We start from the raw sequence: 9465 nt of genomic DNA on the forward strand, positions 1-9465 counted from the left end.
AGAACACATAGGAAATTGTACAGGAAGCAACTTAAAAGAGGTCAAATAGTTCTGGGGTGACTAGGATTATGTTAATCAATACAAGTTTATGGTCGGCTCACGCACCATAATACTCAGAAAAGAATGGTTTAAATACAAATATAATTCTAAATATACTTTCACAACGACTTGTGCGGAGTAGTTGATTGTGTTTTTTATAATGCTTGTTGCTTTTCTGACACATACACATGTATATACATACTTCATAGTTCATACTTCATACTCGTAATGTTTTATTTTATGCTTCTTTGTATATATCAATTTGTATAAAAAATGGCATATGTATATTTGAAATGTAAATCATGGACCAAAGCTAAGGTGATTGGCGAATCTAAGCACATCCCCCTGTTCCCACAACTTTGCCCAAAGAAACAAAGCAAATTCTAATTGACTTCATTATATATTAATTCCCATGTTTGTACTTAAAATAAACATAATCAAACTACGTATTTTATAATTTATATACTCTCCACTTACCTCAAGTGCCTGGGACCAATCATGTACACGTAGGAGAATTTATATACATATACCTTGTCCCGACCGAGGTAGAGAAATATTTTCATGGGGCCTGTTCAGTGACTTGTACTATAAGTTAGCCATATTTTCAATGGTTGTTAATTTTATTACTTGAGTTAGCCACTAATTAATTAGTTCCTTCTAAGAAGGTAATCACGTAAACGGTGCTGAGAAAATACAGCTCATGTGTTTGCTAGTTGGTGAGTGGTGATCATTTTGGATTTTGTTGGGTACTCCTGCAATAAAAAACAGCTCATCTGAATTTCATTTAAAATTCTGTATTTGATCATATATTATGTTAAAATATTAATATAATTAGATCCCACCTTTCTGTAATAATTTGAGATTTTAAAATTTCTCGTTCCTCGACTTAATATGTTTGTACAAGAAAAAAAATTGAATTTTAATTTTATTTAAAAATTTAAATTATTTAAATATTAATACAAAATTACAAATATGAGAATTTAAATTATCATTAATTTAAATAAAGATTCCTAAAATATGAGAAATATTTTAAACATATACTATGAATCGTATTCATAGTATATGTTTTAAAACCCGTATAACATTTATTTTAGTGTAAACACTCTTTTGCCTCTGCCATTTAAAATGAGAATTTAAATTATGTCATTTTAAACCTATCATTTGAAATGAAATGTGAAGACTTTCGGCCGAAAGTTAAAGCGTGAAGAACTTTTCATCAATGCATAAATTTTAAGAATAGTATTTTAATTGACACATTCATAATCAAAAGTTAATGATTTTTAAAGTTTTGTGAAAATATTGTGGTAAATTAAATATCGTTTGTTTAGAAATCTTCTAATTTCACCATATTCGTCATGAACATGCATAGCTCTCTTGGATTGGATAATATATAAATTTTGTACATATGAGTATATATATGAAATCATGAACCCCGAAATATACCTGAAACTTTAATAATACGAAGGAAGGAGAGTAACAAGGCCCCGCCATTGGGGTAGCTAATAGATTACAAGCTAGGAAGCAGTGGTTTGATTACGAAGTGTCCAATCAATTACCTAATATGTGAGAGAGTTATATAGGAGAGTACATGTGGTTGCATTTCCTCGCAAGTATAATCAACAAGTCCATTGCTAACCAAAACCATGACAAGTCTCTCTTTTTCCCATCATACCATTTTAAGGAATCACAAAGTCCCACACGCAGTACCCACATATATATATATATACTTCCAGTACTTGAAACCTAACCATGTGACATGCTCCCCCGTAGGTACTAAAACTACAACATCCCTACTTCAACATGATCAAGGCCCCTCAGTTCGAGCATTGTCATTATCATTTCAGGTGCATTTAGTTTCGAGTTTCCGACACGGGTAATTATGACAGAGATTAGTAAAGCTGGTTGTGCATTGTATCGTAAGTTTTTTGTCATAGGGTAGTTGCAATGTGGAACTCAAAGTCAAAAATGTCCAACGACACAGATATTTCATACTGCCTTTCCCGACAGCTAGCTTACTCGATTACTTTTCATGAGCGGAAGCTTGCAATCAAATTTCTAGTTTTTTGTTTTGATTATTACTAAACGCATTGAGGGGTTTTGAAAGCTTCTGAGAACTTCACTTTCAATTCTCATTTTTAGTGAGGAGATAAATCCACAATTCACTTATAAGTTATAATGTTTTTTCTGTATTGGTTATGATCCTGTGATTTTACTTATAAATAAATTCTTGATTTTGATGGATTTTTGGCCAAACGGTATTTGAATTTTTTTTTTACGTTTTTATTTTTAAAAAAGTCATCCGAATAATGTATTTTGATCTTTAAATCAAAATTGTAGAGTCGGCAATTAGACATCTTCCATTTTAGGTAATCCACTCTATAAAAATATTTTTAATATATAAATGTTATCTTTCAAAAAAAAAACATGTTCAAAGCTTAATATTGAACTCAAAATCGTTACGTCAAAAAAAACTTAAAATCTTAGTGGGCGGGAACCAAGCTACAGACCTACAGTTAAGAGCCCTATAAGCGGGTTAACTTGTAAGAGGAAACTAAATACGGCTATATGTCCTGCCCCATGCTCTTTATTGTAACAAGACTTGTTGGGCCCCTTATTATTATTAAGTTTTATTATTATGTAAGAGCATCTCCAAGAGGGATAGCTGTAACGGTTAGCTAAAATATTATAAAATAATGATTAATTAAAATTTGTTGAACCTGTAAGATGTTGTGCTTCAATGGTGTTAACTATAATGGTTAGCTATATTTCAAAAACAGTATTTTAATATTATTTTCAAATTCAAATGTTTGGACTACACTAATAAGCATGCCTATGAATGCCCATGAAAAAAAACTGAAAAAAATTCATTGCCATGAATTTATATTCATGCCCATGATGATGATACATTGAATTCAATCTACTGGTACATTGAATGCAATCTACTGAATAAGTAGCATCTAACACTTATATATTACTGTGATCTCCAGTCTACAATCTTCCTAGCAGTATAGTAGTTAGTTATATTACACTTTTAAGCAAAGTATCTCCGGGCTAGACAATCAAGCATTCATAGGCATTCATATGCTCCGAAAACATTTCTCACTATCACGAATAACATTAGATTTATAAATTTCCAAATCAGAACAAAATATCACTAATCTAAAAGAAATTATAATATCCACCAAATAAGATTAATCAAACATATAACAAGAAATTAAAAAATTCTTTGAACTCTTTCCCTTTTTTGATTTAACAAACTTCTTTTTGGGGTTGGGTTTGAGTGTGTTGTTCTGAAAATACCAAATCTTCAAATTTAAATGGCTTATCATTTAACAAAGAACCTTTCATGTAACACCCCCAGATCCGGGGTCAGGGATCCGGGTCGTCACGGTCTTTCTTTCCACAATATCACTTCACTTAATTAACAATAAATAACCTCATGTTGTGACCCCACACTAACACACACCACAACCCGTTATAGTCTCAGAGATGAAATTGAAATAAGTACAAGTCTTTGAATCCACAATTTAAAAGTTATTACAACCCAAAATGATTACTTGATAAGTTTACAATTAATTGCCATTATCTGCCACAAGTTATAATTATACATAATTGATTCCCAAAAGTAGAAGGTCTGATCTACAGATAGATCTACCTCTGCAGCTATAGCAGCTATGATCTCAACGGGAAGGCGCGGGGCGCTTCCCACGCTCTTGCGCTGGGTCTGCTGGAGTCTGGCCATCTTTCCTAACTGTTGTTGTGTGATGAAGAAATAAAGCAAGAGTGAGCATTACAGCTCGCAAGATAATATATAGTGTAAAAAATAACGCAAGTATCTAAATGGATAACTTGCTGGAAACCTTTATCAGGTGTAAGATAATTACTTACTGGATATTATTGAAATATTATTGAATGAAATAAAGTTACGAGATACTTTATTTAGTCCCGATATATATATCCACATATATATCTCCTAAACATTTCCTGGAACCTCTGTTATGTAAAGTATGAACAGAGTTTGTAACATCCAATGAATTTTGGAAAGGAAAAGAATTTTGGCATAAACCCGATATCTTGCTGATCAGGCAAAGATAACAATAAGTAACCTTTTATACTAGTAGATGGATGAATCCCCCACCGGTCATCAACCTAGCTACATAAGGACCTTGTGCTGGACCGCCACCCGGCCTCTTACGCGTTGATGGACTGCCACCCATCCACTTACACTTTGATAGACCGTACCCCGGCATGTCGCTTATGCCGACTCAATTAGATGGACTTACTTCCCGAACGTTGGGCAAGTAATCAAATTGTTTTCTCAAAACAGCAACCACGTTGCGAATGTAAAATACACCACAGAGCCGGATCCCCCAGGTTTTGAACGAGTATTTCAATCCCCTTTGAAAGGAAGATCTTAAATATAAAAATGAGTTTTGGGGTCCACTCTAACTTTAAAAATCATTTTGAAGACTCGAAAACATTTTTAAGATTGTTTGGAGTACTGCTGATTTATTAAAATAAATCAGTCCCGATATATTAGAAATATCTGAATATTATTATTTAAATAATATTCTCATAAAGATAATCCTTATAAAAATATTCGAAGTAGAAGTTTTAAAACTCATACTTGAAATGGATATTAAATAACCAAAGATATACTTATATGAAAGTACTATCTTTATTTGAATAATCGAAAATAAGTTTGATTATCGAAACATTATTCTTTAATAAAATAAAGGATATTATTAAATAATAAGCGGAGTCATAATATCTCGAATGAATATTATAAATAATATTCATTAAATAAAATAAACGGAGTCATACATCCTCAAATGAATATTCAAATAATAATCATTAAATAGAATAAACAGAGTCATAAGTCCTCGAATGAATATTCAAATAATATTCATTAAATAAAATAAAGTTATCGAATAAACCTTATTCGATCAATAGTTTTGAAAACTATATCCATATATATATATATATATATATATATATATATATATATATAATATATACTCGGGAACATCGACTCCCGGTTTAGAAATATGTTCACCTTGGGGTCCCCTTTACTAAGGGTATATGCAAATTACCGCTTATCTCTAGCATGGGTATTATCAACTAAATCAACAGATATATGTATCAAGATTACGAACCAAGCATGCATATATACCATATCACATGCTACAATATATCGCAAGAATTTGCTAATTAACCAACATGCATTTATCACAAGACAATGCATATACGTATATACATCACAACAACAGTATAGCGGGTAGAAAACTTGCTTGAGCGACTGGGGGTTATAAATGGCTTGGGACGAGTCTGGTAACCTATAAATAACATATAAGTTGGAATTAAACCAAAGTCACTTGTAAATCTATACTTTAACCAATTTAGACTCTAACGCTCGCTTTGCGCTTAATGATTCTCTTAAGTCGCTCGAGTACCCTCGGCTCCACCATTTTTAATAAATTAACCATTACGAGTTTTAAGGCGATTCTTTCGCGAGTGCCTTACCAACTGCCTAATACACTTTACATAATTGTTTCATACTCCAATTAGTCCTTTTAGGTCTTTAACCTAGGTTTCAAAGTAAGGCAAGGGGTAATGATTCGTGCGCGAAACGTCGTTACTTAAAACGGTCGTTTCTCCTAAACCGTACATCGGAATCAAACGAACTACATATCAAAACAAAGCTCGTAACATGAACTATCTAATCATGGAAATGGTCAAAACCTAGCAGTGAGTTCATGGGTCCTAATGTTAAGAACAAAAACAGCCTAAAGTAAATCGGACATTACGACGGCTATGTTTACGCGATTACCCAAATTTAAACCACTCCAAATCATATCACAATCAACTCACAATCAACATCCCAACCAAACTCCATCCATACTTCATCATAACAGCCCCAACAACTCAACATTATTAATTTATACTATTCTCAAACATGAATTTAAACTATACTTAAGTTCATTAATCAATACTCCAAGAATTACAACTCCAAAACATTACAACACCAACTATCCTCTACATTCACAACAAACAAGCCTCTCATGAACTATAACAACATAACTTAAACCTAATACTCAAGTAAAGTTAGGGTTTGGAGGGGTTATACCTTCCTTGGAGAGTAGAGAATCAAGTAACTAGCTTGGAATCACCCTTAAAAGTCCTTATCCAAGCTTAATCTAAACAAAAACTCAAGAACAAAAAATTTAGTTCTTGAAAAACACTATTCACCATCTTCTTCCATGATTTTTAGGAAGAGATTGTGAATGATTTAGGAGCTCAAACTTATAGGATAGCTATATCTATGCATAAGGAGTCTTGGATAATTACCTTGTGATTTAACAAAGCTTGGAACTAGGATTTTGATTTTTCTTTCTTTGGAAAAGAAGAAAAGCCGAGAGCAAGATGAAGAAAATGAAATGATCTTTGTGTTTTGGATGAAATGATTGTTGGTTGGTTGTTTTTTAGCTTGATTTTGGTTAATTACCTTTTTAACCATGAACTTTGTGTGGTTTTAAATCAACCACACCTCCTTCCCCCTCATGTCATGCTTATGTCACCTTGTTATGTCATCATCCCTTACTTGCCCTCTTCTTATTGTTTTGATGACCTCATCATCCCTAACCTCCTTGATTAACTCCTAATTGTTTGCCTAATGACTGCTGATCTGTTATACGGTTCGCTTATCTTTCGTTCTCGTTTCTCGTTTGAGGGATCATACCCGGGATCTTATTACTTTGGTTTTCTTAACCTTTCTCAATACATTAGATTCCTTTTATGATCCTCTCTTATAATCCTTTAATTTAAATCCTTTTTATCCTGTTACCTTATACTCAATTCTTTCTGTATCTGGTGGATTTTCGGGAAAAAAAATCAAAGTGTTCGGATTTGGATTCTGGCGATCTTTACATACACTTATATACCATATAGCGTACTAATAAAATCTCAGAATATCAATAACAGAACCCCTACATAGTGTGGCATGAAAAGTTTTCCTATTCAGCATAATCAGCAAAAACACTATTCATAAGGGTTACAAAAAAGTTTAAAATTTTGGGGTTATTACATTCCATCTCCTATAACGAGAACACAAATCGTAAAGAATTGAATTTTTTTTTGCAAATTCCCAAATTTCTGGAAACCAAAACCTTAATCATTATATATTGACCACACCAAGAATAAACGATTTTGAAAGAAAGAAATAAAGATATAATTAATGAAATAATAACCATACCAACCATACCTCTAAGACAGAAGTGAAATAGCGGGTAGCTGAAGCAGCGAGTAACTGAAGCAACGGGAAAGATTTCAGCGGGAAATGAGGTGGAGGTTTTTAGAGGACGAGATGACAATCAACAAATATAGCGGATGAGTTTGAGATTTATATAATTATACCTAACAGTTATACACCCTTGGAGCGCTGTATTTGTTACAGGATAGCTATAATTGCAACTGTAATAGTGCCAGCAGGAGGTTTTAGCTACCAGGGGAGTAAGGTTGGAGATGCTCTAATATATAAGAGACTTTGAGAAAGAGCTAAATTATAAGGAAGGAGAGCATCTTCTTATTTCTATAGCTTTAAACAAAGTACAAGCTGTAATAACCAGTATTTTTCTTTGTAAGATATATATATATATATATATATATATATATATGACTTAAGTTGATTGTAGTTGTAAAAATAAATATTTATTAAATTGAGTGGGTCCATATACATACATGCAAGTTTTTAAAATATATATATATATATATATATCTGAATAATATTTTTCTTTATGTTCTAAAATATCTTTAAAACAATTATATATTATTTTATATGTTTACATGTCTATTTTACTTGGTCAAAAAAAATAACACGTTATTCAAAGATAAGATATGGATCATTTTAAAATAGTGGGTGATAACTAACGGTCATAATAGAAGGGCACTACGTCAAATTTGTAAATAAATATACGTGTCTCGGCTAGTTTATTCATTGCACAACATCTTCTTTCTCAGATACTCCTCATTCTCTCTGTTTTCTTCTACCTTTCTTTTAAAATGTGTTTGCTCACCTTTTTTTATACTCACTTTAATACATTTAATTTATATAGATTTTAAGTTCTTTCAATGCTTGCATACTTACTGATATGATATAATACATGATTTATACATGCTATTAGATATTGATATTTGTTAAATTAGTTCAAATGTACTTGGTATGTAATTTGATAAATATTTAAATACCATATTTTTAAATTATTAATTTATCTTAGATAAGATGATTTATGATAGGGATCTTACGATTTTATTAAATTATGTAGGTGTCTGCAAAGTATAAGGTTAATAATTTATGGTGTCATTGGATATAATTATATACACGTGTGCAGGAATATGTTTTATTGTAATATTATTATTTTATATAATATGTTCACTAACTTGCATATTTTATTAATATTATGATTATGTTAGGTAATGAATCACACGGGGGGTGAATGTGTTTTCTGATTTTAGGCTTTTCTTGAAAGATAATGGTTGAACAAAGTAAATTAAATCTTGTATAGAAAAGTGTTCATGCAGAAATTAAACATGCATAAAATAAAGAACACAGATCTTCAAAACTCGCTTAATATTTGTATTAAAAATTAAGATGTTTTGCTACAAAATTTCTAAGCTCTTCTAAGTTAAAGAGCTCAGCTTCTTCTCGAGAGTGTTACAATAATTTTTGATCTAAATTGTTAATTCTAACTAGAGGACCAGTGTTAATTTTATAGCTCAGTTAACTGCTGGTTTACACAGTGGATAATAAACATGCTATTAGCTTTTCTAAACTGTCACTTATCATTTTTATTTATAGAAAAGCAAATCTTCCATTTCTGGCTTAGCATATCTTTAGCATCCCGTGTTTACTTTAAGCTTTCTCTCTCAGTTAATCTTTGCCATTGATCTTGCACACTCTTCAAGCTGCTTTTTATAGACTTGTCAATCCATCTGTTGGATTGTTTGTTGATTGTTTATCTTGGATATTAAACTGATCTGCAATTCTGTACTTTGAGACTGTACTTTGAGATCTCCAGTTTGATTTATTTGAACACTTGATATCTCGATAAGTATTAAGGCTTATCGAGATCTCTAGTACTCCATAATGAGTTTGGCTTGTAGAGGTCTTCAGGTCATCGAGATCTCTAGTCTTCATAACTTCACTTGACTTGTAGATATCTCTGAGTTCTCGAATGGATATAGACATGTCGATAACTCTGAGTTCTCTAGTGAAGGAATGACTTATCGATATCTTTTTGAGTTCTCGAGTAGCTTTCTTGACTTCTCTACTCCTTGTGGATATTGCTTATTTGTTGAGTAGATATTGCTCATCCGTCGAGTAGATGTTGCTCATCCGTCGAGTAGATATTGCTCATCCATCGATTAGAT

The sequence above is a fragment of the Apium graveolens genome, unplaced genomic scaffold (assembly GCF_009905375.1).
Source record: "Apium graveolens cultivar Ventura unplaced genomic scaffold, ASM990537v1 ctg4577, whole genome shotgun sequence".
In the NCBI taxonomy this organism is placed as follows: domain Eukaryota; kingdom Viridiplantae; phylum Streptophyta; class Magnoliopsida; order Apiales; family Apiaceae; genus Apium; species Apium graveolens.